The sequence below is a fragment of the Lissotriton vulgaris genome, unplaced genomic scaffold (genome assembly GCF_964263255.1).
Source record: "Lissotriton vulgaris unplaced genomic scaffold, aLisVul1.2 SCAFFOLD_451, whole genome shotgun sequence".
Lineage (NCBI taxonomy): Eukaryota > Metazoa > Chordata > Amphibia > Caudata > Salamandridae > Lissotriton > Lissotriton vulgaris.
In genome coordinates, this window is record NW_028248472.1 from 1,279,480 (window position 1) to 1,298,106 (window position 18,627).

Consider the following 18,627-nt stretch of genomic DNA (forward strand, 5'->3'; position numbering starts at 1 on the left):
TTCTACAAGAGGGATTTAAATGTACATTTCATATTCAAACGGTTCTTATTTAGTGCTACCTCATCTACTGAGTGATCACTTGTGTTACATCTAGAACAACGGTGTCTGTGATGGATGTAGAATGAAGGCGCCGAGTACAAAGAGTTTCTCAGAAAGCTGTGAGCACCTTGGAAGAGTGAACAGTGATGAAGCGAAGGTTATCTAAGGGTTTTCTTTTTGTTGAAATGTTCATGGAACGATCATATCCAGAATGTTGGTTTACCTATGTCCCTGACTAACTGAGAGTTTCAAGCTTTATTCTTAATATGGAAGGCTGTTCTTCAGAGCCCCTGGTAAGAACATACAGTGCTAAAATTCTAGCAAAGGCAATCTATGTAGCCACTCCACTGGCGTACTAAGTAGGACCTGCTTGAGCTGTTGTCCTATGTAAATTGTTAAAAAAAATTCTGTGAGTTCCTCTGGGGAATAATTCCATCCTGCCCTCAGTCTTGGCTGCCACACTAAAAGGGTGGCCGCAACCTGCTTTGGCATCTTACGCGGTCTCAAGCCGATTCTGAGATTTTTTGACTCTTCTACTAGACAGTTGGTCCTCCAAGCTTTGGTGCTTTCTCGGCTAGACTATGCGAGCTCGCTCTTATTAGGGGCGAATCAGGCTGAAATTGTACGCCTCCAGCGTGTTCAAAAAGCCGCCGCAAGAGCGGAGGTGGGCCTCCCTAGGTACAGCTCGGCAGCCAACACCATTCGATCCCTTCATTGGCTACCTGTGAGGCAAAGGATCAATTTCAAGGCCTTGTGCCTGGCATTTAAGATTCTCCATCATTCCTCCCCGCAGATTGTTGGCAATCTGTTGGTACCCTATGAGCCCAAGCGCTCTCTGCGCTCCTCAGGCCAAAACTTGGTTGTTGTCCCACGTTTCAGACTTTGTAGGGCGGGGGGCCGTTCTTTCCGGGTGTTGGCGGCAGCACTTTGGAATTCCCTCCCCTCCCATATCCGTGCCCTTAACGACCTGCTGGAGTTTAGGCGGGCCATCAAGACGTTTTTATTTCTGTAGTCTTTAGCTTCTCTTGGTCTCGCACTGGCCGCTGTGTTCTGCAATGTTTGTTCGCTTCCTTGTAGCGCCGGCACGCCCCTTCGCTGGGGCAGCTGTGCGCTATACAAATGTAGCTAACATAACATAACATAGTCCTGTGAAAGCTTAACTCTCAATGTATAATTGGCTATAATGAAGCTAAAAGCCCTCGTGAACCGGTCCAAGATATGGGTAAGTAAGTAGTCTGTAATGATGTTGGTCTTTTTTACTTGACACACTAGTGAAAAACTCTGCTGAGATTCTGAGAAGAAGTCACTGAATTATTTTGAGAATCTGTGTTGTCATTGGTGTAAATAATTGGCACACGGGTCACAGTTTATTATGCTCAAAACTGTGTACTAGGGTGAATACATGACATTGTTCTGTATTCTGTCCATCAATTGTTCTTTTTCCATTTGTCACCTGAATGGGACGGGTATGCCTAGACATGGGTCCTGTGCTCTCCATGCCACTGGAGTCAAGCTATCTTGGCTGATGAGGGTTGAGCCCGAAACCGGTCCTAGGATGTATGTTTCCATTCCAGGGGGGACCTGGCATGGCAGTTTAGGCTGGACTGTTCTCATTGGGCACAGGGTCAAGGCTGATTTGCATATGGCTGAGTCCAAACTGGAATGGCATGGTGAGCAAAAAAACTGGATTTAGGCCCAGCTCTCTGTACTGGGGTGTATGTTTGACATTGTTCTGCATTCTGTCCATCAATTGTTCTTTTCCCTTTTCGCAGCCTAGCACCAATGCAGTTGTATGCAGGATTTCTTTTATGCAGAAAAGGGCACCTTCCTACAAGAAAACAATCCTGAGAGGCACATTCCTCTTTCGATGTGTGCTGCATTCTGAAAGAGGAAGCAACGAGGAGAAATAAAGATATTAGCCCACATTACCCCTCTCTTGGGAAGGCATATTTTTTGGCACTTTCCCAGTTTTACTAGTTTGTGTAAATCTGAGAATATGTCAAAAAAAGGTTCATGGGAACACCCACGCAACGCCCATGGAACGCCACCCCGGGCAGAGTTAGCAATGCAGCGATTTGTGTTGCTTGCTTTTCTCCAGATTTATGGAGCCACTCAGGGCCATGTAAAGTGGCCTTGCATGGCTTCATGAGTTGCATTTAAGATATGCATCGCTTTTGCACCTCATTGCATGGTGCAAGAGCGAAGCACACTGGCTCATCAAATACCCCATTATGTTTAGGAATATGTGGTTCGTATGGCCATCAGTGGCATAACCAATTTGAAACCTGATACTTTAGAAATCTCTTCCAGTGATAAGCATCCAAACACAGCCCTTGGATATAAATCCAAGAGCCTTTCAAAAAAAGAATGACATTAATAAGAAAGCATTTTGGTGCAATAGTAAAGCTAGAAAATGCTAGACAGATGCTGTTAAGATAACATATGGTACAAAGAGACAACCAGAATGCGAGCAATGCGCGTGGCTGGCAGTACAATGACCAGACAGGAAGCTGATTCTGATCTTGTGGATTACTCACATGTGTGTTCTTTCCCGGGGTATAGGGACCAGAAAGAGTAAAGATCTATGATCACTCTAGGAAGCTTAAAGCAAACCTCAAAGTCACTGTCTAGATGACTCCCCCCTGCACCCCACTCAAGTAGAGCTGATGGCACAGGTCTTTCCCGTTTAGCTCTCTTCCCTTTGATGAACTACCCAGCAGCCCAGGGTAGAGGTTCCATACACCTCCCCTCAGCATCGGTACATTTTGGTTGCCTTTGGATCATGGCACAAGGTGTCAAGAAGTGGCACCTTTGAAACACACAATTGCATAGCGGAGAGTTATGGCTCCCTGGGCATCTTTTCTGGACTGTATTTCCAAAGACTGTGATTTTCACCGGGGGAACCCATTCCAAATCCTCTTGAACATACAGGGATGTGATAGCAAGCTGGTGTGTCACCTTTCTCTACTGCAAACCATCCACAAACCAAGGGATTAGTCGAGAAGTTTAACAAAACCCTTAAAAGTATAATGAGAGCTTTATCAGAAAACTTCAGGAGGTAAGGTAAGGTAATTTTATTATGCATAGTTAATTAAAACCAGTGCAAACATTTTACAAAACAGATTAAATATCATAAAAGAAGTTGTGTCTTTAAAACGTCATTAAAAGAGCAAACAGTAAAAGCCCAATACAAATTTCCAGATGCGTTACTTTTGGGTAAGAGCAGGTGTCATTAAGTTCAAATTAGTGTCTATATGCTGTGTAATGTTTTTTGGCAGTTTCTGCTTAATTAGCGCAAGGAACTTTACATACCTGCAGTTCAGTTTTGTGTTTGCAGGGTTAAGACAAGCCAGTACTGCTTGCCTTCTAGTGCGAGTTCCTATCTGTCTAAGTTGGTCCTTTAGGAACAGCTGGCGTGCTGGCCTGAACTCTTGGCAGAGGCAAGTCATATGAAGTATGTCGCCCTTCTCTGTATTGCAGAAGGTGCAGGGTTCGTGGCCATTGCTCCTTAGCCATGGTGGCAAATGCTCTCTGGTAGGCAAGACCCCTAGTCTGTATTTCAGAAACTTCAGTTTTATTGTCTTGGGATAACCCTGGCTGAAGTATGGTTGAGGTGTCAGGGATTTATATGTGTTTATGGTCATCCATGCATGGTTTCTTTTAGCGAATGACTCTTTATCCTCTAGTAGTGAAAGAGTTTTGACAGTTTTCCAGACCAGTTTTTTAAATGCTTTGTGGCCGAGTTGCAAATCCCAGATCGCAGTTAGTTTGGTAGTCCCCAAGGCTTTCTTCAGGTAAGATCTTGCCTGAGATGCGTCCCTGCTTTGAATGTCTTGCCATAACAGCTCATTTAAAGTGTTCGTAATAGCAGAACGAAGTTTGTGGCAACAGATGATGTAAGCTCCCTGTCTTGCAAGAGCTTGTTTTTGTAGTCCAAATTCCAGCCTGAGTTGGGCGGGCGATGTATAGGATGGGAGCGAAAACATTGTTCGGTAGGCTTTTGTCTGGATTACGTCCAGATTCTTGGCATCTCTCCCACGTAGAGCCTCGCTGCCGTAGCAGATGGATGGTAGTAGCTTAGCCTGGATGATTTTCAAGTAAGGAGTCAAAATTGGTCCTATTAGTTGGTTAGCTATGCTTTTTAATGTGGCGGCAATACAAGACGCTCTCCTTTTTGCTTCCAGCATTTGCTGTGAGAATGAACCATCTTGGTCGAAGATGACTCCCAAGTATTTATAGTCCGAAGCTGGCTCAATATTTTGGCCGCCCAGTGTCCATATCTTCTGCGGCTTTTTGTGTATGTTTATTGACATAGTGCGAGTTTTGCTTAAATTTATTTTTAGTTTGTTTTCCATGGCATAACTATGCATTTGAATTAGTAGTTGCTTGAGGCCGATGTAGGTATGGCTCAGTAGCACGACATCGTCTGCGTACAGAAGGTTGCTCAGGGGTTTCCCTCCCATCCTCGGGGGATGGGAATTGCAAAAGTTTAATACGCCTGGTAGATCCGCCATATACAGATTAAACAGTGTTGGGGCGAGCACACACCCTTGCTTAAGGCCTTTGGTGGTGCGGACTTTAGATGATAAATGTGTGCCGCCTCCTAGCTTCACCTGCACCCAGGTGTCGGAATGGAGAAGCTTCAGCATGCTTAACGTGGAATGCGGTATTCCCCATTGTGCCAGTTTCCTCCAGAGACTGTCTCTATCGATGTTATCGAATGCCGCACTGAAATCAATGTAGCACATGTGCAGCGGCAATTTCCGTGTTTTTGCTGCGTCGATCATTAGTGAGGTGGCCAGAATATTTGTGGTTGTTCCAGTGTTTTTACGGAAGCCGGTCTGGTTCAAAGGTATAATCTCATTGGAGTCCGCCCATGAGACAATCTCCTCCAAGATTGTACCCGCAAAGTATTTTGCCTCGTTGTCAAGAAGGGCTACTAGACGATAGTTGTTTGGATCAGTTTTATCGCCTTTTTTATATATGGGGACGATTGTCGACCCTCTCCAGGATTCTGGGATTTTATTTAGAAGTCTAATTTCACAGAATAGCGGTTGCATGATAGTGGCCCATTCTGTGCTCTTTTCCTTGAATAAAGCTGGCGGTATGCCATTGGGACCTGGAGCGCCTTCTTTCCTGCCCGTGCGAATTTGTGTTGATATTTGTGTTATTTGCTGAGAGGCTGATGCAACCATGATGCTTTCCTGTAGGCCTTGCTCCTTCTTAATCTGAGACTCCGACGAGGGCGTTATGCGGTGGGGCTCTTTTTTGTTGGATTCTTGGGTTCCTGCCTGTTCCAGGTGATTGTTGAAATGGCTGGAAAGGTAGTTTATCCATGTCTGTTCCATGATGTGCGAGCCTGGTTCTTTATATTCTGGACGCAGAATCCTATTCACCGATTGCCAAAAGCGTGCGCTATTACTGCTTTTGGTATCAAATAGCAGTTTTGCCCATATTTCGTTTTCAACCTCTTGTTTTATGTTCCATTTTGTGCGTTTGAGTTCCGCTCTTTGTTTCCTCAGCTCTATCCGAAGGTTTGTTTTCTCTGCAGATGATCTTAGCTTCCGTAGGGTCGAGTTAATTTGTTTTTTGTGTGACCTTAGTTGTGCTCTCTGACCTCTTTTTAAGTTGGATGTGGTGCCCTTATTAGGAAGATTGCTTTTTTGGATGGGCTTGGTGGCCAGATCTCGTAGCAGAGACTCAGTGTATAGCTCCCAGTATTGAATGTGCCCAACCACATTTGATTGTAGCGTGTTATGTAATATAAGGGCAGTTTCTGCCAGAGATGTTAGATTGGTTGGCGTGCATTTAAGTCTTTTTTGATTGATGGAATGAATAGCCCCTATCATTTTGTCTGGCTTGAATGCAGTGGGCATTTAACTTCAGGAGGAAGAGGGATCTTCTCTTGCCATGTCTCTTATTCACTAACGAGGAGATTCCCTACAAGGGCATGGATTTCAGTCACTTTGACTTCTGTGTGAGCACCCAGTCTGGGGCCCACTCAAGTTGAACAGCAAAGGGTGGAAGGAACTTCCAAGTTCGCACAAAATTATGTGGTCGACTCTGTGATTGGCCTCAGATGTTTGATGGGGCAATACATGGATCAGGCGATGAAAAACCTTCAGGCTAGTCAGGAGCTAATAAAAGGAGTGATATTTCAAGAAAGCAATGCTTATTGGGTATTAGAAGGGCCTGGGGGTGTTGGTGTGAAAGCCCATATATCTGAAAGCTTTGGAGGATAAGTGGTATGGACCATACAAATGGAAGCGGAAAGTGTCTGATGTGAACTGTTTGCTGGACACAGGTAACACACTGTAACCTGCTTAAGACCCCTTAGCACACGTTTAGTACATTATATTTCATTCATATACATGTGTTTCCACCATTTGGTACACGCTCAAAATCAAATTCTCAATCCTTTTGTTCAGGTTTAGTTTGTTGTTTTATTTCAGGAGACGTCACAGCCGACACGTGTTTCGTCGATATGGGGAATGTAACCCCCGACTTTTTCAAGGCTATTCTCCACTGTTTCTGTAGTTATATTTTGAGGTGATAATTCCAACCCTCAGAGGGGTTCTTGTGGGTTTGATGTGGCGGAATTTTCTTCCAAGTATTGACCAAAATGTTGATTCAATATTGGTGGGCTTATCGTAGTGTTCGTTTATGGGAGGTAATACGTCCCTTCTGCTCCGTATACGTACTGATTTTGAGCGTGTACCAAATGGTGGAAACACATGTATATGAATGAAATATAATGTACTAAACGTGTGCTAAGGGGTCTTAAGCATTTTGTGGCATTCGCCTTACTAGAAGAGGGAAGTGGTTCTCTTCTCCTTGTAGCACCGTGCAGATATTATAATTAAGTACCTAAAGTGTGGACAGGTGCACATCCCTCAGTGGCGCCAATACCTAGTAAAATTACCACTATCCTAGTAACCAAACACACTGTAACCTCAAAGGGTGTTTCATGTGAACCAACTGAAGACTTACTTCTGGAGAAATAGCGCAGTGAACATTATGCTGTGGCAGAGTAATATGAACTTCATGGCATTCTACGACCTTCTACTCTTTCCCCATACACACATTTGTCCAACGCTATACTCCACTCTATGAACGTATACTCCATTGTCCAACACTCTAGTCCGATATACAACACTTGTCTATACTCTATGACACAGCCCTTCTCTTTACTGTACAAGAGCCCACTACATTTATAAGAGTTTACTACCTACCGTATGCCACTCCACTCAACTCTGCTCTGTGACACACCAACACACACTATTATAATTTACTCCACACTAGGTTACACCACTCCACTCAAATCTACTTCTCTGTACTAAACTTTACCTCCCTTTACGCTCCTGTACAAAAATCCACTGTTTTGCACACTACTGTACTCTACGCAATCCACTGTACAACATTCAGCTTCATCATATGCCACTCTCCGACACCTTACTCCAGTCTATGCTCCAACACTCCACTGTACAACACTGTACTATACTATAAGCCACTGTTGAACACTCTACTTTGCTTTATGCAACTCTATGATACTATAGTCCACTATTTGACACTGTAAGGAACTCTTTGTATGCCACTGTACACCACTTTACTCCACTCTACTCCATAACACAGTACTCCACTCCACTGTACGCCACTCTGTCGTTGTACCTCATAGCACTGCCAATCTGCTCTACAACACTCTACAACACTGTACTTTACACCACTCCACCCTTCAAAGCACTATTGGATGTATGCCACTCTTCTCTACTGCTGCCTACAAGACTTTCCAATACTGTTCAACACATCACCACACTCTACTGTTCAAAATGGTCCTCCAATTTATGACACTTTACTTTATTGTATGCTATGGCACTCCACACCACTATAGTCTACAACATGCCATGCCACTCCACTCTCCACTGTAAGCTACTCCACAGTACACTATTCCACTGTACACCACTGCAGTGTACTCAACTCCACTGCATACAACTCCACTGTATGCCACTCCAGTGTGCGCTATCTTAAAGCTTCACCACTCCACTCTAAGGCACTCCAGTGTATGCTGCTCCGCTGTATGCCACGCCACTCTTGGCTACTTCACTAATTGATATTTCAGTGTATGCCACTCCACTCTACATCATCCCCTCTACACCACTCCACTGTACGCTATTCCACTGTACCACCCTCCACTCTACCCCACTCTACTCCACACCACTCCTCTCCACAATTCTCCACTGTACAATATTCTACTCTAGGAAACTCCACTCTATGACCCTAAGCTCTACGCTTATCCACTCTGTGCCGTTCTATGCCACTTCAATGTACAACACTGGCCGGTACGCTATTTCACTGTGTGACACTCCACGCTGTGCCACTTTCCTCTTAACCCCCTCACTTCGCTATTCCATTGTATTCCACTCCACAGTACGCTATTACTCTGTATGGCACTATAGTGAAGGACTGGGTTTTTCTAAGACCCAGCGGTGCCAGGGATAACACCTGAAACCTTCGTGGGTTACCTGTTCCGGCGTACAAATGACAGAGACACAGGACACTTCCTTCGGCGTCAAAGATTCGAGGTTTATTTACTGCAGGGAACACAGAAGTCATGAGAAGTACATAGCATGTAAGTTCACGGAGTCTGATTCGAATTGTATCTGTAGATCGCTCCTTTTATACAGTTTTTCGTCATAGGATAACATGACAGACAAAAGGTTACAACCCGCTTCCCACAGTAAATTTCATAGGGGGTCACTTTCATGTATTCAGGGCCCGGAACATAATTACAGTAGCATTTGGCAGTTCCCAACTGTAAAAGTACATCTTCCCACCATTAGTACATTCCGTTTAGCTGTAAACAAATCAAGGAAGAGGCAGAAACAGGTGCAGAGGAAGACGAGGATAGCGAACAGATCGAAGAGTGTGTAAAAAGGGGTGGTATCAGGAAACACGATTGCAGGGATCAAAGGAGACGTGCCTAATGAATACACAACTGAGACAATAGACCGGCACGGCAAGATGAGCCTCGAGCGGGGCCATCTGCCTTACAGTGTCATCCCCCTCATCATAAAGACACCCTCAAAGGAACACGTGTCTTCCGCAGGAGTTTGGGAATCCCAGGTTCACGAAGCGGACAGCGTCCGTTCGCTGGCTACTTGAGAGCAAGAAACAAAATGGATGCCGTATCTAAAATGGAACCCGTGGGTTCAGATGAAGAAACCCACGAAACAGACGAACGGTTTAGGTTAGCACAGCGAAAACGCGCACACCCACTAAACTCGTCATTTGCGGTTCATAGATACCAGACTCGACCATATTCGGGCGAGTCGAAAACACCACTTACAATTGTCACGGAACCTCAGACGCTCCTTTTGCCCTCATGTAGGCAAGCACTAGTCGGAATCAGAATCTATCTCGATATTCATCAGACCATCCAGATGTTGCTGCAACATTATTCTATCCATCAGCGCTTCCTTGGTAACAGGTGGCCATCTTATACACGTCGTAGCACAGAGGCCACATAAGGCAGGACCACACTGTACACAAAGACAACACGTGAACAGAAATGCTACAACAACCCCAATGATCATCAGAATTTTCCAACCCCACGTCGACACCAGGCCCCAAAACCACCCTAGTAGCGTCCAATCCCCTACGTCCACGTGTATGGACTCAGAGATCTTATGCAACTTCGAGATGGCTTGATAGACAGTTGGAGCGTTGTCAGGAATGAAAATACAGCAACTCGAATGGATCACCTTACATACTCCACCTCTATCTGCAAGGACAACGTCCAAAACCATACGATTTTGTAACGTCATAAGCCTGTCCGCCTGAAGCTCTGCTGTGATATTACCAAGGGCACTTGCAGTGATATTAGCGGTCGATTCCACCACTCGAGTCAACTGTCTCAGGTTCCTACTATTGATCATAGGCCCCCAAAACGGCAAGAAACCCTTAAAGAAGTCTCCCGCTTCTTGACCGGCAGTGTCCTCTTTGCTAATCACGCCTCTCACAACTCTGGTCTTGTGATAATCTGAGGCAACTGTAAAAGTCGGTGGCAACAAATTTGCAATATAACAGGTGCCCGAGAAGTCAAGGGGCAACCATGTATATGCACGGTCGTAACATACAAAGTACGTACCCTTGGCAGTCAGGAGAACAGGGGAAGAGAGCATGGGTAAAACATACGTTTCAGTGCAAGCACTCTCCCCAAGATGAGCTCTCGGGCTTCGACCACGACCTTTCAGACAAAAATTACCGAGGTGGGGTACGATCCAGATTGGAGATGAGCTTTTGAGCTGTCTATCACCCACTAACACACTATACTCAGCCTCGCTCAGATTCCTATAGGCTCGCACCTCTTCCTCTGGAATAAGCGATGGATCAAAGATATCTCTATCTAAATCAGCAATCGCTATTGCCAAAGACTTGTGGTACGGGCCGGGACCAAAGTGTGGAGAACGTGGCTCTCGATTGGGGTAAGAATCTAGTGCGCTACGGAACATAGTTTGGAATGCTCGAGCTGAACCCTGGGAACTGTAAGGAAGGACCAAGTACGGAATTCCCTTATCAGTGGTATGTGGCATTAACCCACACACCCAACAATTGGTAGTGTTCATCACCAACTGATGCTGATGAAGGAGCTGAACGAAGGAATTGTTCATAAATTCCGCACGTCTAACCTGCTCGTGTTGGGGTAAGATGTGGAAGGAATGAGGAGAAACAGTGGAGGTAGGTTTAGGTTCAGAAGAAGGGGTAGGTGAGGCAGAAGGCAATAATGACTGTATCATGTAATACACCCCACCCACCAATAACGAAGAAACAGTTAGGAACAGAAGGAACACCTGAAACATGAAGCATTTAGTACGTGCAATCCTATGCAGTTAAAATCTTTGAGATTGAGTCTTGTCCAATTCCGACAGCTTCGAGAAAGCCATCCTCTAAAACCGTCCGCAACGTTCTTGACGCACTTCGTTCTCTGTAGCAATAGTCAATCCCCAGGAGTTCCTAGGAATCGACGGTCTCCAACCTAGTGTCAGGACCTACTAAACAGAAGGAAGTACCCGCACGGCCTTACGGTCCACCCGGATGTAAGGTTCTTTTTAATTAAACAATATATATATATATACAAAATCCCCTAGCTGTGGAAACAAAACACACATATGCAGAAAAGAACTCAGAATTCATACAAAAATTTCAGTTATTCAAAAATGTTCAGAGTGATAATGGGGTAACGTGAATGTCAGGGGAGAAAGCAAAAATATTTTTTATTAGTCTCTAGTGTTGGAACGGAGAAAATATCTGCTTCTCCCAGGACGAGTCTGATCTTCAAACAGTTGGTCAGATGATGAAACAGAATCCTGTCGATCAGACAATAGTTCAGATCTTGAGTTCTCCAATGACAAATGTTCAACAGTATCGTCCGGCTGCACTGAAGTATTTCCCACAGGCTGAGCGTCGCTAAATGGAACAAAGTTCGGCAAAACCTCAGCTTCAGACGAGGCGATGCCCTTCCTCACCCACGAGTCCACTGGCAAAGGTATAGGTACCTTCTTGGTGTGGTTGGCATGCACCCAGTGTTTACGGCCTTCCAAACGAACAGCAGTTCTCGTGGCAAGGAGCACCTGATAGGGTCCGATGAATCTCGGCTCAAGATTTCGTTTTCGGCCAAAACTCCTCGTAACCACCCAGTCTCCGGGTTGGAGCTGGTGGCCCGGACCCTCCGTCTGCGCCGGCAGTGTTTCAAAGACCTGTTGATGAATTAACCTCAGTTTAGCAGTCAGATCATGCAGGTAATCGATCAGCATTGGATATTCAAGATCAGCGAACACACTGGGTCTAGGAACCCCCCAAATATTTGCAGGGCGGCCAAACACAATCTCATATGGGCTGAGCCCTACTCGAGAGTGTACAGTCACCCTAGTTGACAGAAGAGCCAAGGGCAAAGCGTCAGGCCACGAGAGACCAGTCGTAGCCTGAATCTTTGCGAGTTTTAGTTTGAGAGTACCATTGTACCCCTCAACCAAACCTGCTGACTGGGGATGGTTGGCACTATGGAATTTCTGTGTAATTCCAAGGCCCTTACACACACTCTTCATCACACTCCCCACAAACTCACTTCCGTTATCAGACCATACAATCCGTGGCATTCCATACCGAGGAAAGTATTCCTTCGGTAGGACTTTCGCTGTGGACAGAGCAGTATTGTCTTTGAGAGGATAGGCTTCGATCCATCGGGAGAATGCACAAACCACAACCAAAACATATTTTAGGTTATTGCATCGCTCCATATGGATGAAGTCCAACTGAATCACTTCAAAGGGACATGAAGGAGGAGCAAAATGGCCTGGGGGTGTAGGAGTTCCCTTGCCAGGATTGTACATCATACATATCATGCAATTCTTGACCAATCTCTCAGCACATTTAGCAATACCATCATTCTTCCATACATGGGACAACAGCTTGCAAATACCTTTCGCGCTAATATGTGACAAACCGTGTGCCATAGTCACAACAGCTAGCACATATGCATCCGGCAACATCCACCTTTTATTCTCCGACAAGTCAATCCAACAGCCATTCGCATCCAGCTTTCCCGTACTCTCCTTCCACTTGGTCTTTTCAGTCTCGGTGGCCTCATTCTGAATTGCCTTCACACTTTCAATAGTATCCTCACACATACCAGCTTCTGCAGGCCACCTTACCGAACTCGTCACATACATTATAGTCGTAAGGTTTCACGCAGTCTCCTTAGCAATCTCATCAGCAAAAGCATTGCCCCGACCAACATCATCCGTTACCTTACGGTGTGCACTACATTTAATAATCGCCACCTGCTTGGGCAATGTAAGTGCATCCAAAAGATCATTCACAAGCTGTCCATGCTGGATCTTCGTACCATGCGATGTCATGAAACCTCTCTCTCTCCACAATCGTCCAAAACTATGTGCAACACCGAACACGTACTGACTATCCGTAAACACATTCACCCGTTTCCCTTGCGACAACACACACGCTCTGGTTAAGGCAATTAGCTCTGCCGCCTGTGCAGAGTTCTGATTCAATCCCGCAGTCTCCACAACCGTACTCAACGTCACCACAGCATACGCAGTCGTCACATCACCATTCGGCAACTTGAAACACGAACCATCCACATACAAAGTACCATCGGGTTTTTCCAATGGAGTGTTTTTTAGGTCAACACGACCCTTTGTTTCCTCCTCAGTTCGTAAGTAACAATCGTGTGGTGCTACCTCATCTGATTCCATATTAGTTGGCAACAAAGTCGCCGGGTTTAGGACATTGCAGCGCTTTATTTGAATGTGACTTGCCAGAAGCGTCAACTCATAACCAGACAACCTTGCACTCGTCAAGTGTTGGGTTTTCGTACGATTCAAAAGAGTGTCAACTGCATGCGGAACCATCACCGTAAGCATATTATCCATGACCAATCCTGCAGATTGTCAGATGGACACCGCAGCCACCGCTGTTGCTCTCAAACAACTCGGCAATGCTCTAGCTACTGGGTCCAAGGTCGAGGAAAAATATGCACATGGACGCTGCTTACCGCCAAATTGTTGCGTCAAAACACTCAACGCACAACCTTCCCTCTCGTGAACGTATAGTGTAAACGGCTTACTGTAGTCAGGAGTACCTAACACAGGGGCCGAACACAACGCATCACGCAGTTCAGAAAAACTTTTCTGACACTCTTCCGTCCATGGCAAAGGAGTTGGAACATCCTTGCACGTAAGAGCTACCAATGGTTTCGCTAGCAATGAAAAATTTGGAATCCACTGCCTGCAGTATGACGTGATACCTAGAAAGGCACGCACATCTCTCTGAGTTGTTGGCACAGTCATTCGAGCGATCGCTGCAATTCTCTCTGGGGTCAACCTTCTTCCCTCCTTTGACAACAAGTGACCTAGATAGGTTACTTCTTGACAACAATATTGCAATTTAGACGGTGACACCTTATGATGTAAATCACAGAGATGCTGCAACAACGACACCGTAGCAATTTTGCAAATCTCTTGCGTGTCTGCAGCCACCAATAAGTCTTCGACATATTGGATCAAGGCCGCACTAGCCGGCAACACAAACGCATCAAGTTGGCTCTTCAGGGCTTGGCTGTATATCGATGGACTCTCACAGTAGCCCTGGGGAGCGCGTTTAAACCTAAAGCTGCGGCCACCTAAAGAGAAACCGAAAAGGTCCCTGCTCTCCTCAGCAATCGGAATGCTAAAGAAAGCATTCTTCAGATCGATCACTGAGAACCAGGACGCAGATGCTGGAATCAGAGTCAGTAAAGCCGTAATGTCAGGCACCACAGGGAACTGAGGAATCACAATTTTGTTCACCTCCCGTAAATCAATAACAAAACGATAAACAGGAGGCTTAGATGGATCAGTGCGTTTCAAAATGGGCAGCACAGGGCTGTTACACACGTTTCCCCGAGTCTCCTCAATAACATCTTTCTCGATCAAATCATAGATGATCGCTAACAACGCTCGCTCACCATCAAGGGAGATACGATACTGGGGAATACGTGGTAATCGCACATTCGATTTCAGTTGAACAACATAAGGAGAGATGTCAAGCAGGCCCACGTCATTGGGACCTGTTGCCCACAAAGATGCAGGAAGAGAATCCAACGGAAACATTTGTTAAGCCAGACAAAGGTGCGCCAGGGAGTTTCAAATACATGATGGAACTTTTCGCTGCACCAGTGTCCAACAGAAAAGGCTCAACTACGCCCGAGGTGGCAACTGCGACGTAAGGCCCTCTCTGGTCAACCGGAACTGATACTACTCCCTCTCCTTGTCTATGGCTGTCCTAGTAATTACCGTCGTCAGTACCCTGATCGACGTAGTAGTCATCCACATTGTACTGTGCGGATCTACCTGATGAGGAACCACGCTGATCAAAACAATTATTAGAATCAGAGGAATTATTAGAACGATCATTTTGATTCTGCGTAACACCACGACCTCTACGTCGTGAAGCCTGTTGAGGACCACTACGGCCTCCTCTAGATGAATTACCACTATTGCGATCACGCAAAACCGAACAATCAAATTTCAAATGACCCTCGCCTCTACAGTAGGCACACTGATTGTACCCAAGCATAGATCTCTGCGAAGAAGAGTCATTCCGCGATTGTGACCTATTTGACTGCGACTGCGATTGATTCCGCTGATGCGAATCATTCTGATTCGAGCACGGAGGATATGCTTGCTGTAACAACACTTTCGTTTTGAGTTCTTTCGTCTTTTTGTCTGCACGATCATTTTCCTCTTTCTCTCTATTCTCATAATATTGGGCCGTAGCTAATATCTGAGCAGAAGTGGAAACAGCCCACACACTCTCTGAATTTTTTAATTTGTTGCTTAGGTCAGGCAACAAATTCGACACAAATTTGTCCACAAACAATCTCTGACCTCCCTCAGTGCCCATATCCTGACCACTGTGATCGATGAACGCCTCCTCAAATCTTGTAAAGAAATCAGAGACACTCTCATCCTTCTTTTGCTTACAAGTGGACAATTTGTCCCAGTTAACTTTCATAGCTGGCATAAGCGTTTTCATAAGGGTAATTATTCTCTGAGGAAGATCGGTAATGAGTTGTTCAGGTTTAGCCCAACCGACTTGTCATACATCAGCCGCGGTAAGCGCAGCCCAATCACCACCTAATTCGGCTGCATGGTCTTCGTGACGTATTTTCGCCCACACAGGTTGCGGTACAACATTGCCGAACAACATATCAATGTCGGCAAGATTCATAATCGTAGCATCCACTAACTGGGACAATTCTTTATAGTACCCTGCAGGATTTTTGCGAGGGTCGGGCAAAGTCTGCTTAACCTGCAAAACTTCTGATCGTTTCCACAGAAGATGTATCCACACTCTCTGGAAATGCGGAGGAATAATAGGAACGGCATTAGCATCACCTGGCATCCACACTGGTGGAACTTCTCGCATGGGATACTGACCAGGCCGCATCAACCGATATCTCATCGCGTAAGAGCTTACACATTTCTTCAAACACGAACCTTTGTGTCGGCTCATTGAATCGAGAGAAAGTGTCAACAATTATACGTGGAGGATTCTTAAGGGGATACCTAATCCAATTTTTCGCCATTTTATATAGCGTGTCACGTTCCCTACCACCAGGAAGCTGACTTCGTCTTTGGGGAGCTTCAGATTCACCAGAACCAAGAATCGGTCCAAGAGGAGAGTAGAAGTTCGCAACGATATTAGGGATACGTCGCCGAACAGACGGGGAAGAAGAGAGAAGTAAAGGGGTAACAATAGGAGGACCAAAAACAGGAGGAACAGGAGCAGCAGGAGTAGCCACAAGAGTAGGAGTAGCGGGAGCAGTAGATTGAGAAGGTATAGACGGAGGAGCAGTAGGGACAGTAGCAGGTAGAGGAATAGGAACAAGAGGATTCGCAATAGCGGGGTTAACGCCGGGCTGGTTAACAGCTGCCGGAACAGCAGGTTGAGGAACAGGAGGAACCACAGGAACTGTGGTATCCTGTGCATACGGAGGTGGCGACTTCAGTAGATAGGACTACAAAGGGTCCTCTACTGCTTCCTCTCCCTTCTTTTCCGTACCCGTCGGTAAAGCGGGATAACATTTATCCACTGTCATACGCTGCAATCTATCAAAAATTTCCTTTTCCTTCTCTTCTTTGTCTCGCTGAAACTGCTCTGCATTTCTCATCGTTGTAACAATACCTTCTCTCTTATTACGTTTAAGCTGCTTGATTTCTTTCTGCTTGGCTTCTTTGAGCCATAACCGAAAGGAATCAAACATGGCCGGCCTTGCTTTTCTTTGGAACAATTTAGCTTCAAGATTATCTAAAATCGGGGCCTCAAAACTACCATGAGGTGGCCAACTAAGGACACCGTCATCTTTGGTGTAGCGAACCCAGCAATCATTGAATGTGATAGGACCCACACCATGTCGACTATATAATTCGTAAATTGGAGTTCCGACCGGAGGTATCGGACACGAGTCCTCCAACCGGGAATCCGCACCACAACCTCTAAAACAACTGAACAAAGTACTACGGCCAAGCATCGTGCACACTAACCGAGTTTCACAAACGTCAAGGGTTATTGGATTACAATGTCCCTGCAAAAGTGCAAAAACCCTCGGTTTTTGGCGACTGCAGACGTCAAATAGAACAACGAAGAACAAAATACCAAGAACCACAAATGCAATGGAACCATGCAACAACTAAGCACCCACAACAACTAAGGACTTTGGGAGCGACCCACAAATCCTTAACTCAAAGAACAATGGCGTCACCAGGAAGGCCCGTCAATCGTCTCGCTGTACCAAGGTCTACGCCAGGCGCCAAAACAGGTCTACAGTCAGGGCAGCAGTCCGTCGCAGCCGTTAGGAGGCGGGGATCTTCGCGGGAAAAGTCTTCGGGCCACTTGTTTCGACAACAGGATCGATGAAGCGGGGTGCACCTTCCCTCGGAGATTTCACACGAAGTTCCTCACGATCGTCGGGCTTTGGACTGGTACCACTGATGCAGCCCCACATTGGGCGCCAACTGAAGGACTGGGTTTTTCTAAGACCCAGCGGTGCCAGGGATAACACCTGAAACCTTCGTGGGTTACCTGTTCCGGCGTACAAATGACAGAGACACGGGACACTTCCTTCGGCGTCAAAGATTCGAGGTTTATTTACTGCAGGGAACACAGAAGTCACGAGAAGTACATAGCATGTAAGTTCACGGAGTCTGATTCGAATTGTATCTGTAGATCGCTCCTTTTATACAGTTTTTCGTCATAGGATAACATGACAGACAAAAGGTTACAACCCGCTTCCCACAGTAAATTTCATAGGGGGTCGCTTTCATGTATTCAGGGCCCGGAACATAATTACAGTAGCATTTGGCAGTTCCCAACTGTAAAAGTACATCTTCCCACCATTAGTACATTCCGTTTAGCTGTAAACAAATCAAGGAAGAGGCAGAAACAGGTGCAGAGGAAGACGAGGATAGCGAACAGATCGAAGAGTGTGTAAAAAGGGGTGGTATCAGGAAACACGATTGCAGGGATCAAAGGAGATGTGCCTAATGAATACACAACTGAGACAATAGACCGGCACGGCAAGATGAGCCTCGAGCGGGGCCATCTGCCTTACAGTGTCAATCCCTTCATCATAAAGACACCCTCAAAGGAACACGTGTCTTCCGCAGGAGTTTGGGAATCCCAGGGTCACGAAGCGGACAGCGTCCGTTCGCTGGCTACTTGAGGGCAAGAAACAAAATGGATGCCGTATCTAAAATGGAACCCGTGGGTTCAGATGAAGAAACCCACGAAACAGACGAACGGTTTAGGTTAGCATAGCGAAAACGCGCACACCCACTAAACTCGTCATTTGCGGTTCATAGATACCAGACTCGACCATATTCGGGCGAGTCGAAAACACCACTTACAATTGTCACGGAACCTCACTAGTCTACCCCACTCCACTGTAAAACACTTCACTACACCGTGCACCACTCTATGCTATTCCACTCTGCCCCACTCCACCCTACGCCACTCCCCTTTATTCCACCC